Source organism: Empidonax traillii, unplaced genomic scaffold, assembly GCF_003031625.1.
Source record: "Empidonax traillii isolate 1590-97213 ecotype Southwest subspecies unplaced genomic scaffold, ASM303162v1 scaffold198:size1128796, whole genome shotgun sequence".
Lineage (NCBI taxonomy): Eukaryota > Metazoa > Chordata > Aves > Passeriformes > Tyrannidae > Empidonax > Empidonax traillii.
Genome location: NW_020955391.1, coordinates 883,373 through 901,839, shown reverse-complemented (window position 1 = coordinate 901,839; position 18,467 = coordinate 883,373). Strand labels below are relative to the sequence as shown.

At 43.2% G+C, this 18,467-nt stretch overlaps 1 long non-coding RNA gene across 1 annotated transcript; it reads right to left on the bottom strand.

Moving 5' to 3' along the window:
• Positions 1-1,873: 1,873 nt before the first annotated feature.
• On the bottom strand, positions 1,874-9,595 carry LOC114059002. Its single transcript, XR_003571562.1, has 3 exons — positions 9,540-9,595; positions 5,489-5,583; positions 1,874-2,242 (listed from the first exon to the last, which is right to left on the bottom strand). It is a non-coding gene; the product is annotated as an uncharacterized LOC114059002 (long non-coding RNA).
• Positions 9,596-18,467: the final 8,872 nt, after the last annotated feature.

Here is an 18,467-nt window from a genome sequence, read left to right as displayed (position 1 = left end):
TGTGGTCAGAGTTGAAAGTACTTAAGCATTTGTAGCCTTGATTAATACTTGAACTAAGTGTATCTGCCCCACTCCCACCTGACCTGGCACTGAGAACTGCCAGGGCTCTGGCCATTGGACTTGGCCAAGCAAAGTGAGCCAGCTCCAACTGGAAGTTGGTGGGGTGGAGTACACTGGAAACTGCTTAAAGAGAAAATGATTCTTTAATGGGAAAAGCGTGATTTTTCCAAGTAATTTGACTCGAATAGAAACAAAGCTTGTCAGAGACTGAATTACGTGAAAATGTTTGCAGAATGATGTCAGTGTGTTAGCACTGTTAGTAGACAGTTTATTCACAAAAAGAGCATATTTTCACTGCATGTGTTAGATTCATAAGTGAGACTTTTTGTGCACAAGTGAGCTCTGTGAAAATACAGCCCTTCTATTCTGAGGATACGGACACTTTTTGCTTAGATGGGCCAAATTATTTTGTGGCTCTCTGAAGGCAGGTTATTAAAGGGCCTTCAAAAGTTTGCACCTGGACTTGAGTCTCTCTAAGCAAAGGGTAAGGGAAAGAGATTGAGGTACAGGTTCAAAGGGACCCCATCTCCCAAGGATCAGATGTAGTCCACTGCTCTCATCATGGTGGCTCAGGTCAAAAAGCCACCTAGCTCTGCTTCCTCTGTCTCTGGCACTTATTTAGGGAAATGTGTAAGAAGCAAGGAATGTATGAAGTGATTCGTTCTCAGATATACTGCTGTGCTTCTGACAGTCTCCACAGCAACCACATCACACAATCAGCTCCATAAGACCATTGGAAAAATATGGTTTGTTTGGGTGTTACCAGACCTTCTAACTCAGTGATGTTTTCTGCTGGAGATGATAAACTTGAAGGTAGTGTGGACAAGCAGCAAGTGCAGGGTGAGGGAAATGGAGGAACGTTTTGCAGAACCTTAGAAGCCTGGAGTCAGTCTCAATCTGACTCACGTTTCCATGTGAATGGGAGTCTATGAGTTCTAATCAAAGGATGGGATTCACAGTGCTGGGTAAGGGGAGGCAGAGTCTACTTGGTCAGCTACTGTGTGGGTCACTTCTTTCAGTGCTTCTGCTGTTCTTTGCCTCAAAACCATCAGTAAGGAGACTGTAGAGGAACTCTACCACTAAAGCCTTTTAATTTTATGTAGCTGACCCTCGCTTCTCTCTTTGGGAGCAAAGAATGAATATTGCCTGTGTCATTTTTAGCTTGCTGCCATCAGTTTCTGTGGAATAAAATAATCCCCTTTCCCCTCTGCTCCAGCTTTTCTGAAAAGAAATGATATATAATCTGCAGGTGGTCTGTGGGATGGTCCCTTGCTGGTGATTTCATTTTTGTTGCGGTGCAATATATTGCTATTGTTATTTGCACATCTTCAGTAGTAACATGCTAGGGAAATACGGATATTTTTATTAGAACAGACTGAAGCATCTTAGCATTTGGAAATGATTTGGCTTTATGGTACTTGCTGTGCCACAGGTTCAGTGTACACATGTGCAAGCCCATCCATAACAGAAGGTAAAACTTACTTCTCCAGCATCGTTTCCTATGCCCTTCCATGCAGGTTCCTATCCTGCACAGTCCACTGGTATCTGAAGCCTAATGCAGTGGTGCATTAAGTGATGTGACTAACGTCTGTCATGTGTTGTACTCTGAAGGAAAGTGTGTGTAGCAGATTTAAATCCTTCCTTACTCTTAATGCACATGTATTTCATTTAAAAGTCTGACACCAAAAAAAAAAAAAAAAAAAAAAAAAAAAAAAAAAAAAAAAAAAAAAAAAAAAAAAAAAAAAAAAAAAAAGAGAAATAAAGAAAAAGAAATAAATCAGCATGGTCTTTCCCTCACTGTTTAATTAGTTCTTATTGTATTCATAGCCCCTTCCCACTTCATTATTCATAACTGTCAGTTCACTTTTTTCCTTCCTTGTTTAATTAAAATTATTTAAGAGAAATCAGAGCTAGGGAAGGATGCCTGACTTCCAGGCTCGGAGACCAAATTCTTTCTGCATAGGTCAAGTACAGTATAGGCAGCTGCAATGAAAGCTGATCTCTATTAATATGCTACAAGCTATGATTAAGGGAAAAAAACAAAGGAAAACTATCTCCACATTCATTTCTCCAGCCAAATTTTGTCTTCCTTCCCTGGTTTGACTTGTGCTCATTGATACCTAGCTTCAGTGTATCAAGACTGTGGAGGTAAGCCTTGGTTCTCTGCTCTCCTCAGATCTTCCTGAAAGACAATATATAAAACAAGTGAAAGTCAGAGACCTTCACAGCAACCTCTTGGCAGAAATCATGAACCAACAGGCTTCTGACATAAGCCAAATCTATTTACTTGTATCTCTGTGTTTATTATCTGTAGCATAGCAATCATGAAAGCTGGAAGTCTGCTTTCCTGGAAAGGGGACCCTGATGATGGGTGATGATTGCCCAGGAGCTCTCTCTTCTTCACTTGTTCGCTTTGTTTGTCAAGCCTTTTGGGAGACCATGTCAGCAGTACCCAGACAAGATTTCTGCCTGTTTCATTACAAGTAGCTGGTGCAAATGCCAGGCTCATGCCGTGCCACCAAGAACCTGTGCCTTAGAGCTCAGTGGCCAATAGAGTAAAGGAGACAGCCAGGGACAAGGCTGTGGGAACAATGTTGAAAGCTTCTTGGGCTGGGACAGTTTCCTCACCTTTCAGTCACACTGGGGTACTGAAAGGTGTTCCAGACGAGGCAGTCTGCAAAGTGCTTGAGGTCACTGCTGAGAGGACTAGAAGCTGGGGACAGAAAAGCGAGCGTAACTTCTCAGGGTGTCCTCCAGAGAAAAGGGGACTCCTGTTATTGAAGAGGAAAACTAACAATGGGGTTTGTTGGGGGGCAGGTTAGGGGCAAGGAGAGGGGAAGGCTGTATACAGGTACTGGGCAAAAGACAAAACAGCATGCAAAAATACATGTGGAAGAGGACAACCACTGCATCACACATGGCCCACTCAGTCCTTCCAGGGAGCAGCTCACACTAGTTTGCTGCCCATTTCCAGGTCCAGCTGACTGACAAGCAAAATTGTCTGTGCCGTACCACATTTCTCTGGGGTATTGCAACATTTCATCTTAGCATCTGGTGGAAACCATCCTTAGTGAGGAATCCTTTGCTCTTTTCATTTTCTCCTTCCTAAAATCTGAATGGGCCTGTTCAAGTAATTCTATCAATGTTTTTACTGAGGGATAAGGTCTCCAGGAGTTTATTGGCAGAGGAAAAATTTGGAGGATTTGGAGATGACCAGGATTTAAATATTTGCTTTTGAATTTGAGTGCCCTAAGGATAAATAATTCTAGAGTTAGCACATTTCTTTGACCTCAAAAATCAGTGAAACCATGACCACTGTAAAGAGCTAAACTGGGACATTACTTGGCTTCTGTATTTTACAGTGAACACTTGTTTTTGTGCCTTCTGCACTGGCATAATCGGGCCACTGTTCAGGTGCATATTGCTCTTCAGGAAGGACACATAAGCATGTGTTTAAGACCTATGAAATCACCAGCCTTTTTTGCTTTTCCTAAATCAACAAGACTTAAGCATGTGCCTAAAGTGCTTTTTCCGAACTGGGGCCCTAAATAGCTGAGTTAGCTTATCCACCTTCCTATTTAAAAGATGGATGTGGAAAATTTCCCAGATTATACATCTGCTCTTCCAATTTACATTGTGGAGGGTAGGGTTGAGTATAGAGGGAGCAGAAAAGGGTAAAGAAAAGTAAAAATGATCCTGAACTGGCTGCCTGGCAAAAAGAAACTGAAACAGCTGCTTGCCAGATTCGGAGGGCTGCACACTCTGAGCACCATGGCAGGGCCATCTGCAAGCCAGGCTTGCACCAGGTGCTGTATTTAAAATAGAAGGAGACCCTATAGAGAGAAAGCAAACCTGTATATGGTGAAGAGGTGTCTTATGTTGCAGTCTCCTCTTGCTGCTGTGCCTTCATCTGACACGTTCCTTGCTTTTCCCCCGCAAACTGTTACAATGGTACCAATCACAGAGAGGAATGATGGATTTAGGGAGGCTCCTATCTTGCTTTTACTTTTTCTCCCCAGCACTGCATGCTACCAGGGCATGGAAACACACAGAAAACTCCTGCTATTCGAAGATGTGACATTTGGGGTGAGCCACAGGCAGAAAAAGGGTTTACAAACCCAGCCTTTTTGGAGGAGTGACACTTCCAGGGGGGTGGCAGTGCGGTTCAGGCATGAGGAGAAAAGGCATCTCTGTGCCTATGGGTGTGCGTGCACTGTCCATAACCTACACACCAATCCCCCACCCTGTGCTTGGGGGGTCTGCACTTGTGTTTATCTGTGCTGCCTGCATGGGCACGGTAAGCTGTTCTGCCTGCATTGGCAGGGAAGACATGTTTACTCCAGTAGTCACACCACCATGTGGGTCACTGGCGAGGCTGACTCAAGCCCATGGTGAACAAGACACTGTAGACACAATCTTTGATCCTCCAGCTTTGGTCCTGACATGGCTCTCACCCCAGACGGTTCCAGTGAAAGCTGTTTTTGTTTACTTTCACTGCATTTCCACCCCCATTCCAGACAGTTTTCTTTCATTTCAATGAGGATTTGGCTAGTTTCTCACTGAGGCTATGACAAAATAAAGCGGGGACCATTACTAATTATGCCATAGTCAGTCTGAATTCAACGCAGGCCTCATGGGGTGAAATTTAGTGACCCACAGCATGTGCAGGGTTGACATTCTGAAAAACTCCTCTTCCCTTAAACCTGGAGAATTTATGAGCCTTATCTTGGCTGCTATACCATCATTCTCTTCTTTTACTTGTCGTTTACTTCCTCTCTATAAGTTTTAAAACTTTATCTGGACCTAGGCTGTTCTTTACATCACATACTCTCTCTTTGATTTCAAAGATGGAAGGGAAGTTATTTAAAAATAGGCTTCATTATAGACAGCGTTCTGGCAATTAGGCACGGAGCTAGACCTCGTAAGTACATCTGTGGCTCTGAGGGAGGTCAGCATGGTTTAACTTTTGAGGAAGAGAAGAGAAACAAACTGTTTCACCATTTGACTGGTGAGAGCCTGAGATCCCTTTGTATGAATTTCTTCATGTTGTTGTGCAAATTTGGATTTTTTATTCGGCTTCCCATCTACTCTGACAATGTAGTAGGTATAAAATGGAATTCCACGGAAGAGCACTCAGCACAGACGGGGCTGAATGGCTGGCCCGAGCATTGCTCAGAAGACAACTGTCTATTTGAATCTAGGATGAAATTGCCAGACTGATGTCTTATTAAATACCAGCTGCTGATGATCTCTTACTTCTCTTTTTTAATCAGGCTGACCATGCACTCTGGCTGACTTTCTTTTCAATGCAGTATAAATCACTGAAATCAGTGAATGTGTTTCTCCGTTCATTGCATTTGCAGTAGCAATGGGTTGCAGAGGAGTCAGAAATTTCAGGTGATAGCATTTTAAACCTAGCAGAGGTCACTTGGGACAGTATTGTTCAAGGACAACCTTTGCCACTAGTCTGTAGTTTAACCCCCTGAGACAATTCAGGTCATCTTCTGTGCCTCCGTTTCCCGACTGCAACATAAACATTAAGTGATTTGCAACAAAGATTGAAAAGGTCCATGAAACAGACATAGACTATTATTACTTTGTACATAGCACAAGCAGCAAAGAATCGGTCTCAGGGAAACAGCGGAGGTGAGAGTAACACATGGCTATCTGTATGTTATTAGCAATCCCCAGAGCTCCTAGTCCTCCCAAAGCTCATAAATGGCAATATGAATGTTTCAAAAGTAACTTTTTTTAAAATGTAAAAGGCTACTTTAATTAAATGAACATAACTTTTCTCTTAGATCATAACCTTGGATCTCAATAACTATGTTGGGAATTCAGAAGCATTTCAAATAATTAAAAAAGTAAAAAGAGAGAATGATGTTCTTTTATAGTTGGCAATTTTTCAGGCTTCTTATATTAAACCAGATTTTCCTTCTGTTAAAAGCAAGCTGAAAAGCTTTTGTAATAAGATATTAATAGTGGTTAACATCCTGGATCATTAATAGTAATGCTTGAATGTAGACTTTAAAAAGAGTTGTGCAAATCTATATATAAAGTTACTTTATCTGCTCCGTTTCTGTTTGACAGAACAGGATCTTACAAAAATAAAAGTCTTGTGTGCCAAAGTGGGACTTGCAGTCTGAATAAGAAATAGAACAAATAGTCTTACTTTTTCATTGTTTAATCTGCTGCCATTCCAAGTGTAAAGATGGCATTCTGGGCCAAGTCTGAGGTGACACAGTGGCTTACAACAAGCGAGAGACAGCAGAGCAGTTGCCTAATGCCATGGGACAGTAGCTGCAAGCTGGCAGACGCAGGTCCCCGTGCTGGTGATCTCTTAGGGCTGGTGCAGCACCATGTGGCCAGGCTGCCACAGCAAGACCCAGTGCAGGGCAAGCCTTGCACATGGCTTTGCTTGGTTATGGCATCAGCATAGAAGACCATCTTGGGGATCAGAAAAATTCTACTTTCTCACCATCCCATGCCTCCTCTTCTCCCAGATCTAGAAGATCTGTTACTGCCTGTCTCTTAAAAATAATGATGGTCAGAAGATGCTTGTTTATTCATCTCCCACTGGGACAATACGGTAGCCTTTTCTCCTTCAGAATCACTGAACAACACGAGACAGAGATGTCCTTGTTGCAGGCAGTAAGGGACTGTCATCTGCATTTGTTTTCCTAATTTTTAATTAGTTTTGAGTTGGAAAACTGCATCATTTGCTGTGGAGACCTGTGGAATATGTGTGGACACTGAGTAAAACATTTCTGTGGGCTTCCTTAACCCATCAGGCTTCAGGTCTTCACAAAACACAGACAGGAGTGTTACATTAATAATGCTGAAAATACTGTTGATGTATCTCAGGGGAACCAGTGGAAGTAAGAGACTTGTCAAGGTGGGTCTTAGTTCCAATTTAATTTTGTCTGAGCACTCTTCTTGTGTGCTCAGGATGTTCTCAACTATATGTGGAAGTTAAGGTGACATATCACTGTTTTAGTGACTGTCTTGACCTGCTAAAATTACTTTATTATAGAGCCCAATTCTAATAGCTTGTTTAATACCTACTGCTAAGATGTTCAGAGAGCTCTTGCTACAGACACCAAGAAATTGAAATCAGCTTCGGATTATCTTGACAGGTCTTGTTTACCAGGCTATTGCTCCACCCGGTGTCTTCCCCATCTGGTACCTCCCCTCCTTCATCAAGAGAGGCTTGTGTAAAGCATGATGCCTGAGACCCCCTTAAAGCTTGATCAGCTTCATGGGAGTTCGTGCCTCTCTGCTGCTGAAAATCTGCTGATCAGGGTTCAGATCTTTTTGTTCATCTTCAATCATCACTGCTTTTCGGTCATTGCCCATCTCACAGCCACTGTAATGGCTCACTTTAACAGAGCAGTGACATTGCCTAGATGGGAATACATCTGTGTTATGTGTTTGCTGAATGGCTCTGAAGGAACTCATTTATAAAAGTCGTCATGTTGGTAAATGGTAGCTAGTTCATGAATAACAACAAAAAAGAAGTTGGATCTACAAGTCACTACAAATTATTTACTGTGTCCAGATTCATTTGCAACAATGGGCTTGGGTGTAAGAAAATCTTGAACTTTGGCCAGAAATCCCTTCTTTTGTTGTTAGCAGTTACATCTGCTGCTTCTTTCTTCTAGTGCTATGCAGATCTCTTTAATCCCTAGAATGTGTTCCCAATTTGATTGTATTTACATATATGTCTATAGATTCACTGAAAATACCAGCCCTACTCTTCATCACATTTCCATGCTGTGTTAAGATTTTGTTTGGATAATGTCACTTTTCTTGTGCCTGGAGAATTTGGCTTCCTGTGAGCTTTTGCAATTTGACTTCTTTCTTTATATATCAGAGGGGTTTTTTTCCCTTTCCTTTCTCTCTCTTTTTTTTTCTTTTCTTTTTTTTCCCCTGCTTTTTTTCACTCTTTTTTTCTCTCTTTTTCTTTGTAATTCTCTTTTCAGTCTACTAAGAGAACCAAGGATGTCTACTGCATACCCTCTGGCCTGCCATGTTTAATTCAAATTAAGCCTCAGTATGAAAAATGTACATGAGAATTTGTATTATGTTTGAAGTGGGTACAAGCCATGCTCCACAGCTGAGGGTCCTGCAGGAACCATCATGGAGATGCAGGAAGTGGCAATGAGTCATGTCTGAAGCAAATCCAGTTCATCCAAACAGAACTAAAAGAAACTAAAACCTGTTGCGTCTGAGCTAATAGATTTTAACCCTTGATTCCTGTGATCAGAGCTAATACCACCTCATGCAGACTCCTGGCCAGTGCAATCCGCATAATAGGTGCTGCTGGCTGTGAGCTAGCACTCAAGAAATGCGGTGATTCACTGTCCCCCAAGGAAAGCCTGTGCATCATTAAGAGATAAGATCCAGAAACCTAGCACTCATGTTAAATACTGGGTTGTGCACTGATATCTGACCTGGGCAGAGCAAGGAAATCTCTCCCATGGACCTCACAGCCGGCCGCCTCTTTGAGTGCTAGTGACCCCTGACAGGAAGAGGTGCCTGTGCCATGCCACTGCCCCCCTCCTCCTGGGTCCTGTGTGGAAAAGGAGCCAACATCAGCCAAGTGCCCATGTGAGCAGAGGGCACACAGCAGTGGCACCATGGTCTTCTCTGAACTCAGCCCAGTGCTTGAAGTTTGGGTTGAGAAGAGGCTGGTTCCATGGTCCCCCTGGTTGACCTCCACCAAGGAGTTTGCTCCTAGCTGCTCAAGTAAGGAAGGGCAATGAAGGTGCTGTGTGTCCCACATCAAACCTCTGTGTTGTGGAAGGGCTTTTTCACATCATAACATGCACACCCAAATACCTGGGAGTGGGTTTTCTAAGCTGCAAAGTCCCCACAAAGACTGGTGACAACAACTTTTTTAGAATCCAGACACATATCATGACTGCCATGAGAACAAAATGTTTCTTAATATGTTTTTTTTCTGTAAGCATACAAAGCGTAAAATATTTTTGTCCATTTGATCTTAAAATTGCACACTTAAAAGAACTCTGTTTTCAGAGAAGATACCCCACTCATCCTTCCAGTCAAAAATAATGACTAATCACAGCTGGTACTGAAAAAAACCACCCAACCCAGTTCTGTGCAAAACTATTACCTCAAGATTCATGGATTAAATATTTAACTTTATCCAGCTGATGGGATTTTTCCCATGTTTTACCACCAAGCTTATGAGTGAAAGATAGATTAATTAAAAAATATATTATCAATGTTTTTCAGATTAAAAATCAACATATTATACTGCATCTCTTTCCCTTGAAGTTTAAATAGAAATTCAGAGTTTCCCAAACTCAAAAAAAAAGCCACTCTGTTTCTATGGTTGAACAGATCTATTGCATTAATTTACCAAGAACATCCACTTGATTTAGTTGAAATAACACTTATAAAGCAATAAATGTTTAGTTTAAGGGAATGCTTAATGAGCAAAGTTTATTACTTACTGGAAAATCATTGAAATTAAAAGCCACATATATTTACACAAAGTATGTGGCATCTGAAAGAAATCCAAAGAATTTTGTTATTAATTTCCTGTGTTGTTTACATGTGTTAGAGCTATGTTTATTCCATAAGAATCACTCACCAGGAGTGATAGAAATCAAAGTGCAAACTGGTTTATTTTTCACGGTAACTTATTAATACCAGCATCAGTTTCTAGTGTCAGATAGATGATATCCAACAGACACAGACATTTTTCTTCAAATATATACACAATAAGTGAGAAAATACAGCAAAGAAATGTGTGGTCAAGTGAGTTTTTTATTAAAAGAATTGAATACCAATTTTACAATCTCGCATTTTTTCTATACGTTGAATAAGTCACCAAATATTTCACTGTGCAATATTAGTGTATGTTTCAATAACCAAATCCTTATACAATGAAGCACTAATCAAGATAATAAAAACATCAAGGGCTTCATTATGCTTTCTTGAGGACTTGTGAATTAAGAAATAAAGTTGTCTTAACAAATCAAAGACAGTAGATTTTATAAAGTCTTCTTTTAAAGCTGGAAAGGAACACGTATCATATTTTTACGGCATGTTATGATATATTAAAGCAATTTCTCATTTTTCACATTTGGTGTGAAAATTTTCCTGCATGTTTCTTAACCGCAGACCATCTCCTCTTAGTTTTAGCTTGACTGTAGAAAGCAGCTGGCTTGTTCTAACCCAGCTATGAAGGAAGTTGTTCATTCCCTTCCTTACTCCCAGTCCTGACTCCTCAGTCCTTAGGTCTGCAGAATCTTCCTTAAAGAGAGTTTTGCTATAAAATAAATACAACAGCGCAGGACTTGTTCTTGTGGGCCTAGAAAAAAAGGAGAATAAGCAGTGTATGGCTTTTCCAAGAGTGTGTATTGTAGCCCTGCAGTCAGCGCTCGCTTGTTTTAATAAAGGCAGAAACGACCAGGATAGAATCCTTGAAGAGAGAGTCTTCTAACACCAAATAAGTAGGTTGTATTTGTGTTTTACTGTGCAATATGTGGAATCCCTCTTTTCTTCATCACCTGCCAAATATTTCTGCTTTTGCAGTTTGTCTTGCAACAGTTGAGATTCTCTAACAATTTAAGGTTCAAGTGCTCACATCGCTAACGTACATGCAAGCAATCCCTCTGCTACCGAGGGACTGGCCAAGCACTTCAGGTTCTGCACGTGCAAGTGAGGGATGGGAGACGATGCACCCACCTCCTCAGGAGAGCTTGTAAGCGTGGCACTTTGCTCCCAGTGAGAAATAAGGATTTTAGTCCTGCCTGGAGTGCACACACCAGAGGAAGCTTCACAACAGAGGCACAGGGGCTCCAGATCCCCGCTGGGGACTGTGTGCCTCCTTGGAGCAGTCTCTGTGGTACCCCTCTGCAAAAGGAACAGACTTGCAGTTTTCAGCCCTATTGCCCTCCAAACCCAACTCTGCTGTGGGAGGTTTAACACTTACTTAATGAGGACTATGTGTGTGCATACATATGGATGTGTGTATATCTGTCTACACATACACACAATATAAATTAACTAAACATGTTACTAGGATACATCAGGAAAACCGCAGCCAAACAAAGAGTCCAATATGGAAAAAGCTATTAAAAGATGCCAGCATTTTAGTTTGTTGCGTATAGAAATAAATACGATTACAGGATACCAATTTTACATTTTGTTCTTTTCCTAATGTCATTTATAAGAGGTGCTGCCTTCTGGGGTTAAATTTGCAAATAAAAGAAAGCAATTCTGATCTCTGCAAATAACATGATGCTCATGATTTAGTTGCCCGCCTCCTGAAAACTTAGGGACGAGCTGCATAGTTAAAGTTAAGTGTACCAACTTCTTTTTAATGTTACAAAAGTCCAAGAGGCCTTAACAGGACATTGAGCTCTGCCCTTAGAGTTTTTAAGAGAAATGCAGGCAAGAACAATTTTTGTGCTCAGTGTCCAGAGGATCAGAAGACCTTCACACAAGCACAGTACTGAAAGATGAAGATAGGAATGAAGTTTCCAGTTTCCTTTGCATTACAATGTTCTTTTAGGCTGTCTAGGCAGCCTAAATAATTTTACCCCTTCAGCTTAAATGTAAAGACACACAGTCAGAGGACGCAGGTATTGCAGGGCTCAGCACTGGCATGCACCAGCCTGAGGCAATGCTCAGGCTCACTGGACTGAGGAGTACCCGGAGTAGTTAGACTCTTGCAGTCCCAAACTGAGAATAGCCCCATTTCGCCAGGGTTCTGCCACAGCCCTTAAGCAACTCACAGCGGACAAAAATGTAGCAGCTGGCAAATGCTCCTTCTTGAGTTGAGTAATTGAATCAGAAGTATTTTCCCTCTCACAGTTACCTGTTTAGGTGTTGTAATGTTCTGTGTAGCAATGCCCTGCTTTTGAATACCCTGCTGCCTCCTGCACTATTTCACCCAAGCTCTGTACCATACACATAGTGCTGTAAAGACACCAAATCAACCAAGGTACCAGAACTGAGCCCTACAAGCCAGGTTTCTGTAGGGAGAACAGATCTGGAAAGTTAAAATAATTTAAAAGAAAAAAATGTCTCCAAAGTAGATTCTTAGAGCTAAGTGACAGGGGCCCGTGACTTCCCTGGGCACATCACCTGGTCCAACTCCCATACTTCAGATGACATGATGCAGTAAGAGTTGACATATCCACCATGCTCAGGTTGTCAGTGTACAACTTTTCTGGGCAAAGCCAAATGCCTTGGCCCCAGACACTCTGAAGGGCATGTAATTAAATGCTAATTTAAATGGCACTACTCACGTAACTAAAAGTCTGAGGTTTTTTTTTAGTCATGACTTTCCAAACTGGAATCTCTCTTGGAGCTGACTTTGAAGTCAGTAATGAACCTCCCATTGGGTTTAATGCAAATAGAATCATTGCTCACTAGAGTTTTTAGTGGAGCAGAGAAAAACATTTTTCCTGTTAAAAGATTTTCCTATTAGTACAAACGCATAAAAGACTTCTCAAAGTTATACTATTAAATATTTTAATGTCCTGCCAAACCTCATCAATTCTCATTGTTTAGCAAAAATGGCACAGACATTCTGAGTTGCTAGCTATGGCATTTTCTGCGTATTAAGATCAATAATATGCTTTACAAGGAATAAAGTGTTGTCTAATGAGAAAAGCCTTTTAAAAGTCAAGACAATTCCAACTGTAATGAATGATTACAAATTATGTGGTAATTTGTATGGGGGTGGGGTAGGGGGAGATTAAGGCCTTGGGCACATGAACCATACTTCCACACTTCCTTTCTTTAACAGAAATTGTACTTCCTCAAAGCCTCCCCTATCGATCAGCTGTGTGAACTCTAGGTTTGACTACCACTACAAGGCTCAAAGTTTTATGTTTTACCACTGCCCCTGGGTTCTTGAAATATTTATTAGAATAAATTTCTTTGACAGGCTCTACTGACATGTACCAGAAGGAAGACGGGTTCATATCTCTCAAAAGTTGTGCTTTCTGGACCATATGCTCTACTCCCTATTCAAGTAGCCTCAGCAAATACTAGGTGCATGGGTTTGGGCCTTTGAGTTCTTTCCCTCTAAGCAATGCAGATGCACATTCAAAGGCCCCTTCACCTGTACTGAGTTTGGCTTGGCTCTTCAAAGACTGTATGTGAGGTCAGACTAAACTTCAAGGACCTAATTTTTCAGATGTTAAGAGCAACATGAGCTCTGAACAAGGAACCTGGGGAGGATAGGGAGCCACAGGACAGGTAGCATCTGTGGGTGGCAGAGGAGATGGCTGCACAGACCCTTCAGGTTTTGTCCTCAAGAAGGATAGGTGTCTGACATGTGTGGACTCCCTGGGGACTCCAGCCGCAATTAGGTCATGCCAACAGTGCCCCACATAAGAGGCATCCTGCTCTGGTGCCTTTGAGAACAGGTGTTTCCAGCCACATGAGCACAACTACTCACTGTCCTTACTCAGAGTCTCAAAGTCCGTCACCACTTCACCTAACCCAAAGAGGCCAGTTCAGTTTGGACCTTTTCTAAAGTCTCTTCGTTAACTGCTTCAGGACAGACTGACATATTGGAGGTTTAAAAACCCTTCCACGTTTTTTCCCCTGGGAACAAAATCTTTCATCATTTTCCTGCACAAACATCTCAGCAGTACCTAGGTCTGTCAGAGATGGCTGACCAGCTCAACAGCTTTTAGTCTTTTCCTGCATTGGGGTGGTAGAAAATAAATCTTTTAAATCAGAAACTGAAAAATATGTTGGGAGTTTTTTTTATATGTATGAGGCTCTGGAGACCTTATTCCCAGTTCCTTAGAAAGGCTAAATTTCTACTTCCCACTCTTTGTAACAGTATACTGATGTCTAGGCAGAAGTTGTTCTGGTGTTGGCACAGGAGAAAGGAGAATGAAAGAGGGACCAAATCATCAATTGTGCCATGGAGCTAAGTGTAACATCAAAAGAATGAAGACTATTTCTTGTCTCTGTTCTTTGGATGCCTGATATTATGTGAGCAGCACACCACAGTGATGGGAAATGCGGTTGTGAATTTCCTAAAGCAGAGAGATAAAGAGGATGGCTCCTCAATACTTGCATGGCTAACAACCTACTCTGAAAAATGGGACTGCTGGCATTTCCCCATCATGGTCTGGTGCCACTGTGTTTTGTGCAGATCCCTGTTTGTGTGATCATGTGTTATATGTGCACTGCCAGAAGTGGCTCCTGAAGGGAGGAGGCATGCTTTGTCTGTGAATCCTGATGGGATTAGGTGTGAGATATGTACTTAGCCCTGTCAAGACCAAAAGGCTTCAGTGCATGTGCGGAGCAGAACTTCAGGCATCTTAGTGACTTCCCTGGTGCTGAGGAATTACTTGGTGAAGACATGATGATATGAAAAAATAGTCTAAACGCCAGATTTCCACCCAATCCACAGCATTGTTAAGTTTGTGAGTTGTTCTTGTGTCCCAGTTAAGTAATAGGAAATTCCTAGGTGTAGATAGTATAAGGAAATTCTTTCTAAATTCTGTGTCTTGGAATCTGCAAAAACATTAAGTTTTTCTCTAGATTTGTTATGGCAATGAGAAATAAGTCCACATATAAATATGTAGCATTTATTGTAGTATACTGCAGTATATTAATTGATGTACACAAATCTTTTGCCCTTTTTTTTTAATAACCTCTCGTAATAACATGGTGTGAATGAATGAAAAAATAAAAAATATATAGAAAACCAAATAACCTTTAAAATGTGTTACGAATTCCCAGTTTCCTCCTAAATCAGAACTTTATTTCCTTTATTACCTAAAATGTTTATAAGACTTTTTCTTGAATACTCATGCAGAACCAAATGGTCTTAATTTCATTTACTATCTCCTATTTGTTCCCTACCAGTCCAGAGCCTTAAAATTCGCTTCCATTTCCCATTACAACCCATGTCAGATCCTACTCTGCCTCCAGATCTTGGCAGATCAACCAGGGTAAAGGAATATCCATCAGGCCCTTGAACTCAAGGTGAAGATTTGTTTGGTTGAACTAGGTGTTGGTTGGAGGGATGTAGATGCAAAGAGTTGAGATATTGACTGCAAGGCTGAGTTTGGACGTGGATTTTAGGTTGGTGTCTATTTTTTACAGCAAAGTAACAGAAGATGAGTTAAATCTGCAGAGGCCCAAAAAGATAATTAAAAACACCCCTGGATAACAATGTCTATTAATTTGCCACAAGTCACTGCAGCACCATGGAGGAAACAAGGAAAGTTCCACGGGCCCACTTTGAGAAACTGTATGTGTGCACAGCCCATTTCTAGAAGTTCACAGGTCTCTGCTGCTTCTCTACAGTCCTGTGAGGGCACTGGGGGGGGGTGGGGGGAGCAGGTCTGGTATGGCAGAAAAAACACCAGGAAACACATTTTGACAGAGGAGTCTTGCAAGCCTCCCATGTGTGCTCCACATTGTCTATCGCCTGCCCTTTGATGTTGGGTTTGGTTCGTGCGAAGGCGTGAGGCCAGATCCTCATCCCAACGGACAGTGCCAGCCCAACACACCAAGCTGCAATGAGAGTTGACACAGTGCAACTCGAGGTGAGGATTCAACCTGTCCCCAGCATACAAGGCAGTATTTTAACTTTTTTTCCTCCCTTTTTTACCTTTTCTCATTTTTCTATTTTTCTTTTACTTTTTAGTTCTCCCTTTAATTTTTCTTTCTGCATTTTTTATTTTACTTGTTTCCTTCTTCTATTTTTGTTTGTTTGGTTGGTTGGTTGGTGTTGTTTTGGTTTGGTTTGGTTTTTTTTTTTTCCCCGGCTAATAACTAAGAGCTTACTGTGTTCCTCGCTGAAAATGCGATTGTTTCCTCCCCGAGTGAAGCACCATCTCAAATTCCTGCCTGTCCTCTAGGCGCAGGCCAGGCCTGCCCCGGGAGCTGCCCCTCCAAGTGGTCGGCAGCCGTGTTTTGTGGGAAGCCGGCCTGGCCTCTGCCTGGCCGCGTACTTGACCTGAAATGCAATTCCCACCTCCTCCGCGGGAAGGAAGAGCTGTTCAATGGCTGTGACCTTCCAGCTCCGTGGCTTCAGGGACTAGGCAGCTCCTTCTGCCTTGCTTTGTGCCCGCTCTAGGCTCTTGGTGCAAGACACGGGTGGGAAAATATTAATAATCGAAACGTTGGGGCTCCCTTTTCCTTTCTTTTTCCCTTCCCTTTCCCTTCTACTTTTCTCTTTCCCTTTTCTCCCCTCTCCTCACCTCTTCTCTCTGGGGGTGGGTTTGGATTTCTTTTTATCCTTTCTTTTATTGTTTTAAATAAGCAAATGATTCCTTTCTGAAATCACAGTTCTGATGCGTTACAGAGTGACTTTATGGGAAATTATTAAGGAGGGATGGATGGATGCCTTGATTCATGACCCTTGTACACTGCAGCTTGCAGTTACAGGAGAAAAGGGAAAGGAAAAAAAAAAGGAGGTAGGGAAGTTCAGGCTCTTTCATAAGGAGGTGTTTGAAAGCTCTGGTTTGTTCCTCACGAATTTTGGAAACAGCAGTTTGAGGCACTTGAGAAAGCTTTGCAAAATGAAGCACGAAGGAAAACCAGCTTCACCTCTTGACAATGCACCGAGGAGAGATATCATCCCGTTTGCCTACTGCCAGCTGGGAGCTCTCTCGAGCATTTTTTTTTTCTTGGGGCCCGGAGGTGGGATGAGGGAGAGATCTTCTCGTAACTCCAGGCACCTCTTGCCTCCTCTGATAAGACAGCTTTCTGCCAGGGAGCAAGGGAGGTGACAGCGTGGTGTCGTCTCTCAGACAACACCTTGCAAGTGCCCCACCTTGCCCGAGAATGGGGCAGCGTCAGGCAAATCCCGTCCCTTTCCCACGGGCCGCGGAGGGTGAAGCCCACGGGGTTGGGGAGCTGGGGTGCCACAGCTGTCAGCCCTGGGAAGGGGAGCTTGGTAGACCCTGCCGCGAGCTCCACGTCCAAAGGGACACCGTATCACTCCCCATCACATCATGCCTCATGTCCCATCCTATGGTATCGACAAACTGGAGCATTTCAGTGAAGTGCACACGCGCATTTATGCACGCATGTCGGTATGTCGTTACACATATATAGTATAGTTGTGTATGGTTTTATATTTTTAATATGTAAAATGTGTATTTAAATATTCCCCAGTCTGTGTTTCTTACAGATCCACAAGCACATGAAACAAATGAAGGGAAATTGTGGGACTAACTCACTATTCTTTAATAAGGTAACTAAACCAATCCAATATTTATTCACTGCATTAATGCAACATAAATAAATCATGCATGTGCATATATTTAAATACACATATGTATAGATATTTATGAAGACTCACTCTCACCTCCCTTTCACGCACTCACCTGCATGCTGGGGCTCTCCAGCCAGGCTTGACCCCCCCTCCCGCCCCGCTGAACCCTCTCAGACCCACCCCACCTTCACTGAAGCACCAGGAGCGGGAGAGTGGGAAGGGAGGATTGTTTGGTCCCACTGCCGTTGTTCTCTGAGCTGTGGGGAGGGTGCGATATTCGGCCTTGAACCTGAGCATCCCCTCGGGTGTCTCGGTTCCTTCTCACCCTGCCTGCGCTGCGGCGGTACAGAGCGGCAGCACGACACCCACTACCGTCCCGGGAAGGGGAAGGTACCCGGCGCGATGGGACTTGCCCCAGGGTGGGGGCAACCGGAGCATACGGGGGCCTGCATCTCGCTGGTGCCGCTGCCACTGCCCCGCGTAAGGCGGGGAGTTCGCCGCTGCGGGTAGCACGCGGTGACAGCTCTCCGCGGGTCACAGCTGTTTGTGAGGGCCCGCCTTGGCCACCCAGCTGCTGTGTCCGCTGCCGCCGGGCTCGGGTATCGATTCCAGCCTTGTCTGGAATCTTTTCCTGAAGGTCCTCTTACCTCTCGGCTTGAGAACTTGCTACTTGTATAAAAGGTATCATAGAGCTGAAAGTCACTCGTTATAGAGCAGGGTGCGGTTTACATCGAGTCTCAGGACTCCGGCCAGCAGCAGGTTGGGAGAAGCGACCCTTTATAGTTACCCCTGAGCATTGAGGGCGTCTGCCTGGTTTATGTAGCACCCCCACCGCAGGTCCTGTCCCACTTTGGACAGGACTTGAGGTCCTGCTGAGGGCTGAGGGGCGTGAGGGAGGAGGTAGCCCTATCCCTACTGGCATTCGCCCTATTGAGATGGGCGAGAGCCTCGAGCGTAGAGTATCCCACGCACTGGCGGCTGGGGAGGTGCGGGGAAGCGCCGGGGCCTGGAGACCAGCGGGCGATTTGGAAGCTCCCTGCGGTGTTCCTGCAGCCGGGAAGGGTAGCTGGCGCTCAGTCGCGTCAGGGAAAGTAAAGGAAGGCGAGAGAGATGTGAGATCGAAGGCCTCGGGCTGCTGAGGGGCTTTAAACCAAATAGCTGGCTCCGC